This window comes from Pleurodeles waltl, chromosome 5 (assembly GCF_031143425.1).
Source record: "Pleurodeles waltl isolate 20211129_DDA chromosome 5, aPleWal1.hap1.20221129, whole genome shotgun sequence".
In the NCBI taxonomy this organism is placed as follows: domain Eukaryota; kingdom Metazoa; phylum Chordata; class Amphibia; order Caudata; family Salamandridae; genus Pleurodeles; species Pleurodeles waltl.
In genome coordinates this window covers 1311916452-1311934919 of record NC_090444.1, presented here as the reverse complement: position 1 = coordinate 1311934919, position 18468 = coordinate 1311916452, and positions in this window count along the sequence as shown.

Sequence of the window (18468 nt, the reverse complement as noted above, 5' to 3'; positions counted from 1 at the left end):
CTTTTGTGTTTCTTACCTGCTCCCTGATGTTTGAGTCACATTCCAATGGCATATATAGTGGAAAATGAGTAGGTCATGGAGAATCAGACGCAAAGGATTTTATTTGTGCTATTTACAATGTGATGTTGTTAGTCCAGTCACTATGTATAGAAGTTCTCAACAACGTGGAGTCTCCTGTGAACTCCTGCAGCAGTGTTCTGTTGTTCCCAGTCCAAATTATTTGCTCCATCATCATCACCACCTCCTTGTTGGGGACATCAACCTGGCCATCCCAGGGGACATTTGGTCTGACACAATTGTTTTGTGGGATTTCACATGCCAGTATGATTTTGCATACGAGTGGTGGAGTATACAAGAGGCTTCCTCCTGTCAGGCCCAGGCACATGAACCTTTATTTCAGAAGCCCAAATGTCCTCTCCACCACATTGCATGTTCTTCCATGCCCTTCTTTGTAGGCATGCTCTTCTACCATTTGGGGATTGGCAAATGGAGTCATAACCCATGCCTGTATGCCGAAACCTTGATCAACTGCAAAGGAAAGAGAGAAGATGCGTTGCTAAATCTTGATAGCGGTTTGGAACATCCCTTGGCAGTTGTTAGTTGGAGTGGTGACTCAGACATGCGTGTGGTATAGTGCATGTTCCTGTTCTTGTGAAATGGTTTCAGTGGACTGTCTTGATGGACATGACAATCTTGGGTAGTGACTGAAGGACCTGGGAATTTTCATATTGATTCCAAAATGATGGTTATAATTTAGCAGGAATGTGTTGTGTAGTCCATATTTGAAGCAGTGTTCTATTGTTAGATGGAACCTACCAGTTCCTTGTACCACAATGGTGTCAGATGTAGAGACACCATAGTTGCCTTACTAAGCCAGACTGTGCCATCCATGTTACCATGTGGCACTACACATGCAGTGCAACATTTCGTGACCATTTGTGGCAGATGATGGTTGTGCCAGCCATCAAGTGCACGAGGGTGTGCATCACACATTTGTAGGATGATCAAATTTGGGGCAGTAGTTTCTCCTAGCTTCTAATACATGATTTCTCACAGACACTTTTTACACATGCACAGTGCAGGCTTTGGGAGAGGGCACAGCTATTTTTCACATGGGTCGGTTAGTGCAGAACATGTACGGTCAGGTATGTCCTCTATACTCCTACTAAGGCACCCAATATTGTTACATTTTTTTTTTTTTTTTTTTTTTACAAACTCTGCACCATGGTGGACTGTTTCTGGTATATGGAACAGACATGGTGGTGTTAGGGGGCACTAGGGGTGCATGTGAGGCGGCACTGGAGTAGATGCTGCCCCATTTCTCATTATGCTGCCCCATGGTCTTTAATGGCAGGTTAATTTGTAAACATGTGTGATACAATTCAGCAGACAGGTGTATGTGCACACTACAGGTGTGTGTAGATGATATGTAGTTGGTTATGACACTACTGGGTGACATTTGATTTAGGTTCTGCCAGAGGCTTGCACACTATGATTTACCAGGGACTGTGCCTGTGTGTGACTTTCTTTAAAGGGCCATAGTCTATGCCACGGACATAGCTGAGCTAATCTTTGTTTGGTGTAATGCGTGTGTACGTGTGTGATCTGTATTTAGTTGTCAACATGTGGACACTTGTAGTGGTTTGTGAGCAGCTTCTGTATGCAAAGGGGACTTGGCTCCACCTGTCCACACATGGTGTGCCTGTGAGGGTGTGGCTTTGTTATGTACATGTGGGTGTATGTGAAGTGCAATGAAGGTGGTGTAGTGTGGCATGTTGCATATGTGTTGCATGTACCTCTATGTACCCCTGCCCATGTGTTTTTTGTGTGTTGTTTGTCCTAGATGGTTGGTGTGTTGTGTGTGTAATGATTGGTATGGTGGCTTACCTAGGAGTAGACCATTGCCATATTGCCCATCCTGGAACCACTCGTTGAAGGTGCAATGGCAGAATATTTATGCATCATGGACCTTGCCGGGATATTTTGCTAGGATGTTCGTGAAGAGCCCATGGTGGTCCACAAAGGACTGCACATTGATTGAATAGGTGTGCTTGTGATATAGGTGTTCCATTGCTGCAGGTGGCACCAGATGCACATGGGTGCAATCCATTGCACCCAGCAATTAGGTAAAAACCTTGCTTGGTTTCCTGCTGCAGATGCTGAATGTTTGGGAAGCAGATGTGCTGGGGTGTAAGGTGTATGATAGCGTCCAGGACCCTATGTAGAAGGACCGAGAAGGATGGCTGGGACATACCAGCCACTTGTGCACCTGTTATCCGAAAAGATCCAGACACCAGCATATGGAGGACAGCAAGGAGTTTGGTTATGGGTGGAATCACAGTGGGAGTTTGCACCCTTGCTGTGATGTGTAGCGCAATGTGGTGCAGCAGGCATGCAATGGACTCCCGGTTCAGTCGGTACATCCTGATCACATCTTGTTCCCTGAGGCAAAGGATGGTTGTACACTGTCTGAAGATCCTCTCCCGCCTTCTGCACTGCCTTTGTGGCTGCTGTGGTAGTGTTTGTGGTTGCTACTGTGGTGACGGAGGGACCTGCTGTCTTCGCTGACATCCGTGGCGTGTGCCAAGTTGGAGCAGTACCACTTCAATTTTTCTCCTGGAGGTTTCAAATGCTCCTTCTGTGTCTTTTCCTCGAGTTGTGGTGTGTGGGCCTCTTTTCCATGTCAGGTCTGACCAGGTGTTAAATTTTGATACAAATCGGATGTAGCGCCATTTATTATTTTGATAGGTCCGCTTCCTTGGTATGCAATGTTTGTGTCAGTAGATAAATATGGCGCTTGCGTCATTTTTAGGAAGGGAACGCCTACCTTGCATCTCATTGTCACAATGACACACAAGGTGGATTGGCGCTCCCTAAAAATTGTGCCAACTCTGATAGTTTGACGCTGGATGGATCAAGCATCAAAATGTAAATATGGAGTTAGGTTTGCGACGCTTTAGCCTAAAAACAAAATACTATGCTAACGCAGCGCAAACATTTCATAAATAAGGGCCAAAAAGTGACAATTTGGCCTGTTTTTTTTTTTTTTTTACTTACCATTGTAAGGTGTGAACAAGTATATTTTATTTAAATGTTAAGCACATCTCCACCACTCAAAATGGTAGCTACTTTAACATATACAAAATGAGAATTTTACAGCTTTTTTTATCATGTAAAACAGTATTATGTAATGCGTTACTGTAGTTAAATGCGATAGTGGTGTCGTTTGTCATACTTCTGACGAAACGTTTAGAAAAAAAATAATAATAATTGTGTAAATAATACATTTAAAATGCATTATTTACACATTTAGAAATATCAGACGTTAAAACTGATAATTTACTTTCCAACATCACTTAAAAAATGTCCATATGTTTGTGACAAATATGTATACATTTTTTTAAGACATGTGGTGTGTTGATTATCAAAGAAAGGTTTGGAAATATAAAGCAATGTTTCTCTTTTTTCTTAAATGCAAACATAGGGACCTAGGGAGAGGTAGAAGAAAAAAGTCTCAAGTTTTTAGACAATTTCCAGATCTTGCCACTATGGAAGAATGGTATATTATCCAGACTGAATAGGCATACTATTCTTAATTTATGTCATCAGCTGGAGCCAGATCTTCTACCTAACAATAGGGCTCCTACATCAATAACATTAATAGTCAAAATCATGGCAGTGCGGCCACAGGAGCCTTCCAATACACTGTGGCAGAATTTGATGGCATGTCGCAACCAACTTTCAGTGGTGTGCTTCAAGAAGTTCTCTTCAGTGATGAGACACATCAACAGTTTCATTCAGTTTCCACGAATTAGGATTTTTTGCCAATGTCATGGGAGATTATTATGCTTTGGGTGGCATGTGTGCCATCAGTTGATCCAGTCACATCCTTTGTACTACAGAACAGCACAGCACCATATTCCTGCAAATGTTACAGCTTGGACCTGAGAAGGTTTGGCTTGTTGGTTAATACAATCGGTCATTATAATTAGTTGGTTAATTTCCAGTTTAACCTATTCTGTGCCCAGGACGTAATGGTTACGTCCTGAGGCACAGTGCTGCTGTGCCCAGGACGTAGCCATTACGTCCTGGTCACAGAGCCCAGAGGGAGCGCTAGCGCTCCCTCTGAGGGGTTCCCCCCCACCCCCCCCAAGTCAGGGATGGAAGGGGAAGCCCTTCCCCTTCCACCCCGACCCCCCCAGCCCCCCCGTGATGTCAGCGCGCGAACGCGCGCTGATTAGTCACAGGGTCTCCCCCATCGCACTGGAAGCTCTGCTTCCAGCTCGATTGAAACAGAAATGCAAAGCATTTCTCTTTCAATCCCATGGGGAAGGCCCGGAGGGGCTTCAAAGTGAAGGAAATGTATTTCCTTCCCTTTGAAGTCTCTCCCAGGGTTTCAAAAGCCGGATTGCTTGCAATCCGGCTTTTGAAACCCCACTAGACACCAGGGATTTTATTTTTTTGTCTAAAACTGACAAAAGGGAGCGACCCCTTGGGCAAGGGTCGCTCCCAGGGGGGGCATTTTTTTGGGAAGGCCTTTTCTGCCCCCCCTGGTGGCAGAAACCTCTAGTCACCAGGGATCTTTTTTTTTTTTTTCCCTTTTTGTTATGTTTTCTTTTTTTTTTAGGTGGGGAGCGACCCCTTAGGCAAGGGTCGCTCCCCTAGGGGGCAAATTATATTTAGGCCATTTCTACCCCCCTTGGGGGCAGATTGGCCTATTTTGATGAGGCCAATCTGCCCCCAAGGGGGGCAGAAACCATTAGACACCAGGGAGTTGTTTTTTTTTTGCGTGAATTTCACGCAAGGGGAGCGACCCCTTAGGCGAGGGTCGCTCCCTGGGGGGAGGGAATTATTTTAGGCCATTTCTGCCCCCCTGGGGGGTAGATCAGCCTATTTTGATTAGGCTGATCTGCCCCCAAGGGGGGGAAGAAACCACTAGGCACCAGGGAGTTTTTTTTTTTTTTTGTTTTACAGATGGGGAGCGACCCCTTGGACAAGGGTCGCTCCCCTGGAGGGGCAAATTGTATTTAGGCCATTCCTGCCCGCTTTGGGGGCAGATCGGCCGATTTTAAGTCAATATGCCCCCAAGGGGGGAAGAAACCACTAGGCACCAGGGATCTTTTTTTTGCGCCGTCACGCAAGGGGGGCGACCTTGTAGGCAAGGGTCGCTCCCGGGGGGGGGAGAGGGCAAATTTATTTTAGGCCATTTCTGCCTATTGGTATTAGGCTGATCTGCCCCCAGGGCAAATAGTTTTTTTGTGTTTTTTTTTTTTTTTTTTTAGAGATGGGGAGCGACCCATTAGGCAAAGGTCGCTCCCCTGGGGGGCAAATTGTATTTAGACCATTTCTGCCCCCCTTGGGGGCAGATTGGCCGATTGTAGGTCAATCTGCCCCCAAGGGGGGCAGAAACCACTAGGCACCAGGGATCTTTTTTTTGCGCCGTCACGCAAGGGGAGCGACCTTGTAGGCAAGGGCCACTCCCCGGAGGGGGTGGGGGGGCAAATTTATTTTAGGCCATTTCTGCCCCCCCCTGGGGGCAGATCGGCCTATTGGTATTAGGCCGTTCTGCCCCCAGGGCGGGGCAGAAACCTCTAGGCGCCAGGGCAAAAAGTTTTTTTGTGTTTTTATTTTTGTTTGTTTGTTTTTTTAGAGATGGGGAGCGACCCATCAGGCAAGTGTCGCTCCCCTGGGGGGCAAATTGTATTTAGACCATTTCTGCCCTCCTTGGGGGCAGATTGGCCGATTGTAGGTCAATCTGCCCCCGAGGGGGGCAGAAACCACTAGGCACCAGGGATCTTTTTTTTGCGCCGTCACGCAAGGGGAGCGACCTTGTAGGCAAGGGTCGCTCCCCGCGGGGGGTGGGGGAGCAAATATATTTTAGGCCATTTCTGCCCCCCCGGGGGCAGATCGGCCTATTGGTATTAGGCCGATCTGCCCGCAGGGGGGACAGAAACCTCTAGGCGCCAGGGCAAATAGTTTTTTTGTGTTTTTTTTTTTAGAGATTGGGAGCGACCCATTAGGCAAGGGTCGCTCCCCTGGGGGGCAAATTGTAGTTAGACCATTTCTGCCCCCCTTGGGGGCAGATTGGAAGATTGTAGGTCAATCTGCCCCCAAGGAGGCAGAAACCACTAGGCACCGGGGTTTATTTTATTTGGCGCCAATATCACGCAGGGGATGCGACCCCATATGCAAGGGTCGCTCCTGGGTGGGTGGGGGGGTTGGGGGGTTGGGGACAAATTTATTTTAGGTCATTTCTGCCCCCCAAGGGGCCGGCTGAGCTAGAGGCCAAAATCCACAGGTAGGCACTGTTTTCTGAAAAAATGTGATGTGTCCACGTTGTGTTTTGGGCCATTTCCTGTCGCGGTCGCTAGGCCTACCCACACAAGTGAGGTATCATTTTTATCGGGAGACTTGGGGGAACGCGAGGTGGAAGGAAATTTGTGGCTCCTCTCAGATTCCAGAACTTTCTGTCACCGAAATGTGAGGAAAATGTGTTTTTCTAGCCAAATTTTGAGGTTTGCAAAGGATTCTGGGTGACAGAACCTGGTCAGAGCCCCACAAGTCACCCCATCTTGGATTCCCCTAGGTCTCTAGTTTTAAAAAATGCACAGGTTTGGTAGGTTTCCCTAGGTGGCGGCTGAGCTAGAGGCCAAAATCCACAGGTGTGCACTTTGCAAAAAACACCTCTGTTTTCTTTGAGAAAATGTGAGGTGTCCACTTTGTGTTTTGGAGCATTTCCTGACACGGGCACTAGGCCTACCCACACAAGTGAGGTACCATTTTTATCAGGAGACCTATGGGAATGCTGGGTGGAAGGTAATTTGTGGCTCCTCCCAGATTCCAGAACTTTCTGTCACCGAAATGTGAGGAAAACGTGTTTTTTAGCCAAAGTTTGAGGTTTGCAAAGGATTCTGGGTAACAGAACCTGGTCAGAGCCCCACAATTCACCCCATCTTGGATTCCCCTGGGTTTCTAGTTTTCAAAAATGCACTGGTTTGCTAGGTTTCCCCAGGTGCCGGCTGAGCTAGAGGCCAAAATCCACAGGTAGGCACAGTTTTCTATGAAAAAATGTGATGTGTCCACGTTGTGTTTTGGGCCATTTCCTGTCGCGGGCGCTAGGCCTACCCACACAAGTGAGGTATCATTTTTATCGGGAGACTTGGGGGAACGCTAGGTGGAAGGAAATTTGTGGCTCCTCTCAGATTCCAGAACTTTCTGTCATCGAAATGTGAGGAAAATGTGTTTTTTTAGCCAAAATTTGAGGTTTGCAAAGGATTCTGGGTAACAGAACCTGGTCAGAGCCCCACAAGTCACCCCATCTTGGATTCCCCTAGGTCTCTAGTTTTAAAAAATGCACAGGTTTGGTAGGTTTCCCTAGGTGCCGGCTGAGCTAGAGTTCATAATCTACAGGTAGACACTTTGCAAAAAACAGCTCTGTTTTCTTTCAAAAAATGGGATGTGTCCACGTTGTGTTTTGGGGTGTTTCCTGTTGCGGCCGCTAGGCCTACCCACACAGCTGAGGTATCATTTTTATCGGGAGACTTGGGGGAACGCTGTGTGGAAGGAAATTTGTGGCTCTCCTCAGATTCCAGAACTTTCTGTCACCGAAATGTGAGGAAAATGTGTTTTTTTAGCCAAAATTTGAGGTTTGCAAAGGATTCTGGGTAACAGAACCTGGTCAGAGCCCCAATAGTCACCCCATCTGGGATTCCCCTAGGTCTCTAGTTTTCAAAAATGCACAGGTTTGGTAGGTTTCCCTAGGTGCCGGCTGAGCTAGAGGCCAAAATCTACAGGTAGGCACCTTGCAAAAAACAGCTCTGTTTTCTTTCAAAAAATGGGATGTGTCCATGTTGTGTTTTGGGGCGTCTTTTGTCGCGGCCGCTAGGCCTACCCACACAAGTGAGGTATAATTTTTATCGGGAGACCTGGGGGAATGCTGGGTGGAAGGAAATTTGTGGCTCCTCTCAGATTCCAGAACTTTCTGTCACCGAAATGTGAGGAAAAATGAGGTTTGCAAAGGATTCTGGGTAACAGAACCTGGTCAGAGCCCCACAAGTCACCCCATCTTGGATTCCCCTAGGTCTCTAGTTTTCAAAAATGCACAGGTGTGGTAGGTTTCCCTAGGTGCCGGCAGGGCTAGAGGCCAAATTCTACAGGTAGGCACTTTGCAAAAAACAGCTCTGTTTTCTGTCAAAAAATGGAATGTGCCCACTTTGTGTTTTGGGACATTTCCTGTCGCGGCCACTAGGACTACCCACACAAGTGAGGTATCATTTTTATTGGGAGACTTGGGGGAACGCTGGATGGAAGGAAATTTGTGGCTCCTCTCAGATTCCAGAACTTTCTGTCACCAAAATGTGAGGAAAATTTGTTTTTTTAGCCAAATTTTGAGGTTTGCAAAGGATTCTGGGTAACAGAACCTGGTCAGAGCCCGACAAGTCACCCCATCTTGGATTCCCTCAGGTCTCTAGTTTTAAAAAATTCACAGGTTTGGTAGGTTTCCCTAGGTGCCGGCTGAGCTAGAGGCCAAAATCTACAGGTAGGCACTTTGCAAAAAACAGCTCTGTTTTCTGTGATGTGTCCACGTTGTGTTTTGGGGCATATCCTGTCGCGGGCGCTAGGTCTACCCACACAAGTGAGGTATCATTTTTATCGGGGGACTTGGGGGAACATAGAATAGCAAAACAAGTGTTATTGCCCCTTGTCTTTCTCTACATTTTTCCCTTCCAAATGTAAGACAGTGTGTAAAAAAGACATCTATTTGAGAAATGCCCTGTAATTCACATGCTACTATGGGCACCCCGGAATTCAGAGATGCGCAAATAACCACTGCTTCTCAACACCTTATTTTGTGCCCATTTTCGAAATACAAAGGTTTTCTTGATAGCTATTTTTTACTCTTTATATTTCAGCAAATGAATTGCTGTATCCCGGTATAGAATGAAAACCAACTGCAGGGTGCAGGTCATTTATTGGCTCTGGGTACCTAGAGTTCTTGATGAACCTACAAGCCCTATATATCCCCGCAACCAGAAGAGTCCAGCAGAAGTAACAGTATATTGCTTTCGAAAATCTGACATTGCAGGAAAAAGTTACAGAGTAAAACGTAGAGAAAAATTGATGTTTTTTTCACCTCAATTTCAATATTTTTCTTTTTCAGTTGTTATTTTCTGTAGGAAACCCTTGTAGGATCTACACAAATTACACCTTGCTGAATTCAGAATTTTGTCTACTTTTCAGAAATGTTGCGGTTTCTGGGATCCAGAGTTGGTTTCATGCCCATTTCTGTCACTGACTGGAAGGAGGCTGAAAGCACAAAAAATCGTAAAAATGGGGTATGTCCCAGTAAAATGCCAAAATGGTGTTGAAAAATTGGGTTTTCTGATTCAAGTCTGCCTGCTCCTGAAAGCTGGGAAGCTGGTGATTTTAGCACCACAAACCCTTTGTTGATGCCCTTTTCAGGGAAAAAAACACAAGCCTTCTTCTGCAGCCCCCTTTTCCCATTGTTTTGAAAAAAACGATATTTTCACTGTATTTTGGCTAATTTCTTGGCCTCCTTCTGGGGAACCCACAAAGTCTGGGTACCTCTAGAATCCCTAGGATGTTGGAAAAAAAGGACGCAAATTTGGCTTGGCTAGCGTATGTGGACAAAAAGTTATGAGGGCCTAAGCGCGAACTGCCCCAAATAGCCAAAAAAAGGCTTGGCACAGGAGGGGGAAAAGGCCTGGCAGCGAAGGGGTTAAGAATCTACAATGGGATTAGATATTTTTCCTCAATACATTTTTTATTTCACATAGGAGACTCAGCTTATCCTAACTGTCCATGGCTGTTAGCATCCCCCAAGGAATCCAACAATGGCAGGGGAGGTCCGCTTCAATGAGGCCCATGGAAGAACAGATGCCAGTAGAAAAGGCTTTTAAGCTCCTGAAGGCCACATTTCGCTGTCTGGATAAGCCTTGATAATAATGGTTGAGCTCTCCTCTGTTAACCCTATAAGGTGTGGAAAATCCCCTTGGCATGTTGCAATGGAACATCAGGTACATTGCAGAGTATGGAGACCATGATGAGCTACTGGATGAGGATGTTGAAATGCCAAATGAAGATGATAGTGATGAAGAGGAAGGAACTGATGTACATCAAGATGTTATTGACAAATATACATGTGCAAGTATATGTCTCAATAATGTTACATTCAATGTCAAAACAACTTGTAATATACTGAGAATATCAGTCTGTGCAGGGCATTTTTAGGAATGGTTAGTTCAGGAAATTCCAGTGCAAAGATGTTGGCTGATCAACGTTTTGACACACTGACCATTGGGTTTATTTTACACTGTTTCTCAGTGATTGTTCTAAGTAAATATGTTCTCATAATTTTCACCATTTGGAATTTGTCTATTTTGTCCTGTAAAATCATTAATTTATTCTCTCTTAGGATCCTTCATGTCATCTTCATTTGACAATTTCAAAGTTGTAATATTTGCAGTTATATGCTGCTATTGCAGAGTGCAAGGGAACACGAGTTGACCCTGTGAAAGATACACATTGTATGTACATATCTTCTGCAAAGACAACTTTCACTTGAGGTTGCATTAGACTTTTTTTCTGCTTAACATTGCACCCATGTCAATATGTGCTGCTTAAGTTGCTCTAACCACATGTTTAAGTCAAGCCAAAGAATACTTATCTCCCTTCACATTGGCAAAATCCTCATTTTGTGTTAAGTGTATGCAGCCCTTGATGTGTCTCATCATTGCAGGAAGAACTTTTTGCAGACCACCACGTGGTTTTGATGTTCAAGATACAGCCATAGCATATTGGAATGATCTTGTGGCCACAAAATCTAGTACTGCCATGATTTTGGCTCTTGGTGTTATTGCTGTAGGATTCCTATTGTGAGGCAAGATGTCGGTCTCCAACTGATGACATGAATAAATAATAGTTTTGCTATTGAGTCTGATTTTTATGATAATATCTCATTCTTCCATGGTGTCAAGGTCCGGAACTTAAGAAATAAAAATGGCAGAGACTATTCGGGTTATGCATGGGTTGTAATTATTTTTTAAAAATTGACAAACCATTTCTTCTTCCACATGTAAGAAATTAATACATTAAGATTTGGGGTTCTATTTTTACTTTTTTGTAAATGGGAGAAACAGTATCTAAATGTAATTTATTTGGCAAAATTGTTTAAATTATTTACATTTTTTAAATAATGATGGAAGAGATAAAGTAAATACCACAAGAAATACAAAGCCAGTCTTTGACTGTGTTTAGAATTTATTTCACAAACACAAATCAACTAACAGAATGAAAACCTCAAAACTAATTTTAAAAAACTGTCCATCGTGGTGAATGAAACTTAGTGTAGAGGCAAAAATGTTTAAAGCCCAATGTACATAATACAATGGAACCAAAAAGGTAAATGTGTCCAGAAAATAGTCCACAGAGTGAATGGTAGGAGCACACTGGAGGGAATTAGATTCTGTGTCTCTTGCTGGTGGAGTTCTTGCCATCTTCTCCTGGTGGTCCGAATGAACGTCTTCTTGAGAGGGGAGGAAACCACAGTTGCAAGGACTGAATTGGCGGCAGGTGTTTCTGCTTGTGGCAGAGCTTCCCTGTCTGCAGCTGAGGCAGGTGTATTGGGCCTGATGTTGTATGGCTGCAGAGAGTGTGATGTTGCTGTGACAGCCCTGAACATATGATGGTAAATGTCAAACAGAACCCAAGTAATGGAGCTCAAATTAGATTTAAGATTCTGCCTTTCTACATTGTGCTCCTCTGCAACGTCATGCCCCAGGGCTCAGTAAGGACCTGGCCCATCATGTCTTTGGACTAACTTAGGGATTTAAAAGACTATGGTGGTCATTCTGACCTCGGCGGTCTTTTCTTCAGACCGCCGAGGCCGGGGGAGACAGAATACCGCCATTGCCGGCGGTATTCATGCCTCCCTATTCCGACATTTCCGCTGGGCCAGCGGACGGTAACAGCGTTACCGTCCGCTGGCCCAGCGGAAATGGCACATCAACATTGCCGCCGGCTCGTAATAGAGCCGGCGGCAATGTTGATGTGCAGCAGGTGCAGTAGCACCCGTTTCGCATTTCACTGCCCGAAATTCGGGCAGTGAAATGCGCGATGGGGCTATGCCTGGGGGCCCCTGCACTGCCCATGCTAATTGCATGGGCAGTGCAGGGGCCCCCAGGGGCACCCCCAGTCCCCTTACCGCCAGCCTTTCAATGGCGGTGTTTACCGCCACGGACAGGCTGGCGGTCGGGGACTCATAATCCCCAGGGCAGCGGTGCTTGCACCGCTGCCCTGGGGATTATGCCCGCCAGGCGGAAGCCTGGCGGGAAAGTGGAGGGGCAGGCGGTCTGACCGTGGCTTTTCCGCCACGGTCAGTATTGCTGGCGGAACACCGCCAGCCTGTTGGCAGTGTTACCGCCAACATATCGCCGGCCGCCAGGGTCGGAATGACCCCCTTGGTCACTAGTGGCCTGGGTCACAGTGAACACAGTGGTCTCACTTTGCTGGCCCACATATTCCCTCCCACAAACCCTACCCCTCCTGCCTAAACAGATCATCTGGGCCAGCCTTATCTAGAATTGCAGAAGTGAAGTCCTCACTGAAGGCTTGATCCTGGTCTGGAGTGGAGGTATCCTCAGGGGCAGATGGTTGTCCACGTACTCTGGGTATAGGACCAAATATTAATTACAAGAAAACACATAAGTTTGTGTTATGCATCAAAAGTATTCTGAGCTACAAATAAAAGCAACCTAAATAAAAATAGAATAGTATGACTGGATCCTTCAGTGCTCTTTTGATAATTACCCAAACATTCTAAATTACATAAATGCAAATTAAAAAACCCCAACTGAAGGGGGTAGCAGTCTTTCAGCTCTCCCCCCGCACACTAAAAGATCTTATTCCAATGGGAAGCAAGAGGCCATTTTTGTATTTTGGGTTTTATTTTTACATTTTGGCCATGAGAGCTTGTCTAACTCAAAATTGTCCCACTTAGAATGGATTCAAGTCCCTCTGTTCCTGAAAACTGGGAAGATAGTGATTTTAGCACCGTAAGCCCTTTGTTGATGCCATCTTCAGGGGAAAAAAAACACAAGCTTTCTACTGCAGCCCTTTTTTTTTTTTTTTCAAAAAACAACATTTTTGCTGTATTGTGTAATTTTTTGGTCTCCGCCAGGGGAACCCACAAATTCATAAGATGTTGGAAAAAAGGATGTAAATTTGGCATGGGTAGCTTAGGTGACAAAACTTTGAGGGTCTAAACACGAACTCCCCAAAATAGCCAAAAAAAGGCTTGGCACAGGAGGGTAAAAGGCCTAGCAGCAAAGGGTGTTAAGGTGTGAGCACTCAGCAATAGGCTAAACATGCATTCAATATGCTATTGAATTCTCCTGAAAAATGCATTATCATTAAAACTCAATTTGTGTGTGTTGCTTCGACACATGGTGTTCCCATAGGAACAAACTGGTGTAATTTAAGTAAAGCACTGAAAATAGCATTTACCAATTTGCTCATGACTGCATTCAATCACAAATTAAACGTTTGGAATAAGTCCTCACAAGGTTAGTAACACATGTTAAAGTTCCCATAAGAACGGTTCTGTACATGTGCTGTAATGAACTTTATTTGTAAATTTTAATCAGGATCCCGTATCTATTTTTTTCTTGTCATTTTTCTGAAATTATTATATTTGAAGACCATTGGGAAAGGTTAGTCCCCACAAGACAGGTACCCACACAGTCCCCCACAAGGACGGTAACGTGTATAAGGCCCTCATTACAACATTGGCAGTAAATCCTACTTACCGCCGTGCAGAAGACCGCCAACACAGTGCCGCGGAATTCTGCCACAGCCATTACTACCCACAGCTCGGAATCCACCAAAATCTAGACACCCACACAAGTCCGCCACACCAAAGGTCAGTGATGAACTGGCGATAACAAAACCTCCACTGTCAAGCCAACAGGAATACGCCCACACTATCACAACCCACGAATCCACGCAGCGGTCTTTCAACTGCGGTATTCCATTGGCGGTACACACCGCTGTGCTCAAAATACACACACATTTACAAAACACTACCACATTGGACAATTCAAAATACACACACCTGATACACATACATACACTGATCACACACCCAATACAATATAAAACACACCCACTTTACCCACAAACCCTTACAACCAAAAATTTGGAAGAAGCAGAGAGACAGAAAAGCAAAGACCACACCAGCAGTCACAGGCACACAACACCATTACTCATACACATCCACGCACAAAACACCACATACCCCTAAACATCACCCCACACCACCTCACTCACCCACCCCACCCCATGGCACCGCAAAGACACCCCAGGTTTTCTGAGGAGGAGCTCAGGGTCATGGTGGAGGAAATCTGGGTAGAGCCACAGCTATTCGGATCATAGGTGCAGCACACCTCCATAGCTAGGAAGATGGAGCTATGGCGCAGAATCGTGGACAGGGTCAACGCAGTGGGACAGCACCCAAGAACACGGGATGACATCAGGAAGAGGTGGAACGACCTACGGGGGAAGGTGCGTTCTGTGGTCTCAAGACATCACATTGAAGTTCAGCGGACTGGCGGCTGACCCCCACCTCCTCCCCCACAACTAACATGGGAGGAGCAAGTCTTGGCTATACTGCATTCTGAGGGCCTTGCAGGAGTAGCTGGAGGAATGGACTCTGGTAAGTCAAATCTTTAACTACCATATCCCCCACCATACCTGCATGCTATCACATACCCCCACCCTCGCCCTCACCCCATAACTCCAACTCCTCACATATGTCCCACTATCACAAACCACCCAGCCCAACACCAAGCCCTGCATGCAACAGAGCATGGACACCCATCACCAATGCACTCCCACTACACATACCCACAGATCCCCAAACCAAATATCACAATGTCCTACACAAGAATGTAAGCAGTGGGGTACAGGGTCACCCACCCATTGCACACCATGGCACACAGATGCAATAATCATGCCTTTACACCCCTGCAGGACCCCTACCTAACGTCACCGGACAGGAGGTTCCAGACATGTCCACTCCCCCCACAGAAGAGGCCCACAGTGATAACAGCAGCTCTGTCCAACTGGCTCTAGATGACCAGCCCAGCCCACCTGGGACCTCGGGACAGTCGGTTCCCCTGACACTGGCACATGCCACCACAGAGCCTCCCCCTCAGGAAACACCAGCACATCACCCACCCAGCGGACCCATACCTCTGTCCCCAGGACACGTCAAGCAGCAGTGTCCACCATTACAGGGAACCCAGGCAAACCACCACCCCAAGAACATCAGGGACCTGGGGCAGTAGCAGTGGGCACAGTTCAGGGGACAGAGGCCCAGGAAAACCGGGGAACTGGGAGGTCTGCTGTATGACAGAGGGAGGACAGGCCCAGGGAACCCACTCTCGAAGAGGCCCTCTCCAACATCATGGGAGCGTACCATCGTTCCCAGGAGACAATGGCAACGGTACTGGCCAAATTTCAGGAGACCCAGCGGCTGTAGGAGAAACAGTATTTGGGGTTCAGGAAGGAACTCAAATCCATCAACACCACCCTGGGCACCAATGTAGGGGTGCTGAAGGGCCTTGTTAACACCAGGAGGGACATTTGGGCACAACAAGGGTCCCCTGACACTATCCTGGACGATTAACTGCCCACCACCTCCGCTAGTGGACAGGAGGCACCGCCACAGGACCACGACACCAGCACCCCACCCCCTGCAGATGGAGAACCACCCTGCAAGCGGTCCCTGAGATCCAGGACAAAGAATAATGTCAAGACCCCAGCCAAGAAATGAGACCACCCTGATTGTCATCCTTCTGTCCCACTTTGTCACCCGTCCATCCTTAAACTGCCCTAGCTCCACTTCCTATGCCCCTTTGGACAATGTACCTGTGAGAAAAATAGCCTGCACTCTGCCATGGACATTCCTCCACCATCACCCCTGACCACTTTAATACCACCTCCACCATTTTGCACTTAAACACCCTTGGATCACAAAACAATCTGGAGTCAGTCTGTGTTTTCACAAATGTGTATTTGCAATAACTGAGGAAAATACCAATGTCCATTCAATTTGTCAACATACCTAAGTCACAGCTCTAGTCCATGAGGTAACATACCAGAGGTCACACAGTGGGACCCACATCTGTGAAATGGAAAGGCAAAGTGACAAGTCAGGCCCCATACACTGGGTGAAAGTGACAGACAGATGATAGGTCTTACAATTTTATCAGATGTAGGAGGCGGTGATGTCTTCTTACCTGTGTCTCACTGGACGTATTGCTGGATCAGTGTTTGTTGTCTATGTCCTCCTTTTCTGCCTCCTCTTCACTGTCCACAGGCTCCACAGCTGCCACAAGACCCCTTTCTGGACCATCCTCCTGCAGAAAAGGCACTTGTCGTCACAAAGCCAAGTTGTGCAGCATACCAGCAGGGCACGATGATCTAGCACACATGTGATGAGTAGTAGAGGGAACCCCTTGTCATATGGAGGCACTGGAACCTGGCCTTCAGGAGGCCAACTGTCCTCTATGACTCTCCTAGTTCTCCCATGTGCCTCATTGTAGTGTTCCTCTGCCCTTGTCCTGGGATTTCTCACTGGGGTCAGTAGCCATGACAGGTTGGGGCACCCAGAGTCACCTGCAAATGTTGAGGGACAACTGTTAGACACACACTAACCCTTAGGGACAACCCCAGACCCTGACAACTATTCACACGGTATAGGGTCCTTGTCCTCACCTAGTAGCCACACACAGTGCCTCTGGAGTTGCCCCATCTCATAAGGGATGTTGCTATTCTTCAGAATGTAAGCGTCATGCAGAGAGCCAGGAAACTTGGTGTTCACATGGGAGATGTACTGGTCGGCCAAACACCATCTGCACATTCATTGAATGGTAGCTCTTCCGATTCCTGTACACCTGTTCAATCCTGCAGGGGGTACCAAGGCCACATGTGTCCCATCAATGGCACCTATGATGTTGGGGATGTCCCAGGGCATAGAAGTCACCTTTCACTGTAGGCAAATCCTCCCCCTGTGGGAAAACGATGTAGCTGCGCATGTGTTTAAGCAGGGCAGACACTCTGGACAACATGTTTGAGAACATAGGCTGAGACATCCTTGATGCTATGGCCACTGTAGTTTGAAAAGATCCACTTGCCAGGAAATTGAGTACTGACAGGCCCTGCACTAGAGGGGGGATTCCTGTGGAATGGCGGATTGCTGACATCAAGTCTGGCTCCAACTGGGCACAGTTCCTGGATTGTGGCATGATCTAGTCTGTAGATGACTATTACATGTTGCTCTTCCATTGTCGACAGGTCCACCAGCGGTCTGTACACCGGAGGATGCCGCCATATCCTCACCTGCCCCAGCGGACGTGCCCTATGGATGAGAACAGTGAGCACAGAGCCAGCCAACACTTAGGTAGGAAAAAAACAGTATTGTACACATTTGTCAATACGCTATGTGCCTGTCTGTGTATATGCAAGGCCTATCTATGTGTGACGCATTAAAAAATAATGCCATGTGGCCACCTGAAATGGCAGCTGCCTGACCTGTAATGTGGGACAAGGAGATATGAGTTAACTGCGCTGGCATTGTACACCGTCGCGGTAGGAGGTCGAAGACCGAGGCACAATCCTGCATTGGTTAACATTGGGCCCTATGGGTCCCAGGAGCCAATGACTATGTACGCCGGCAGTGACGGTACACACCGCTGTGGACGTGACCCCCATTTTCCCTCTGTTCACTCACTTGATACCTGATCTTTGACAGGAGAGGACCTACATTGCAAGTGCTGCTGTGACCTCAGTCTGGAAGCGACGATGGCTCATGTGTCTGGGGAAAGGGCCCCTGCCTTCACATCGGAGTTGGACAAACTAGTGGATGGGGTCCTCCCCCAGTACACGCTACTCTACAGTCCTCCAGAAAAACAGGTGAGTACACTGAGCATGCTGTATGGGCAATGCCTGTTTGGAGTGGTGTGGATGGAAGATACGGGGGGAGATGAGGCCTGCATGATCGGATGGTGTGTACGTGCGTCAGGGCAAGGTTGGGAACTGGTGAGCAATGAGTATAATGGTCCGGACGGTAAAAGTGTTAAAGTTTCCCCTGTACAATTCCTCTAGGTCACCGCCCACCAGAAGGATATTTGGTGTGCCATTGCCAAGGACGTCCGGACCCTGGGGGTCCACCACAGATGGAGCACCCACTGCCATAAAAGATGGGAGGACCTTTGCTGCTGGAGCAAGAAGACGGCGGAGGCTCAGCTGGGGATGGCCTCCCAACGTGGGAGGGGTGCCCGTCGCACCATGACCCCCCTGAAGTTCCGGATCCTGGCGGTGGCGTATCCAGAGTTGGATGGGCACTTGAGGGCATCACAGCAGCCACAAGGGGGTGAGTACACTCAC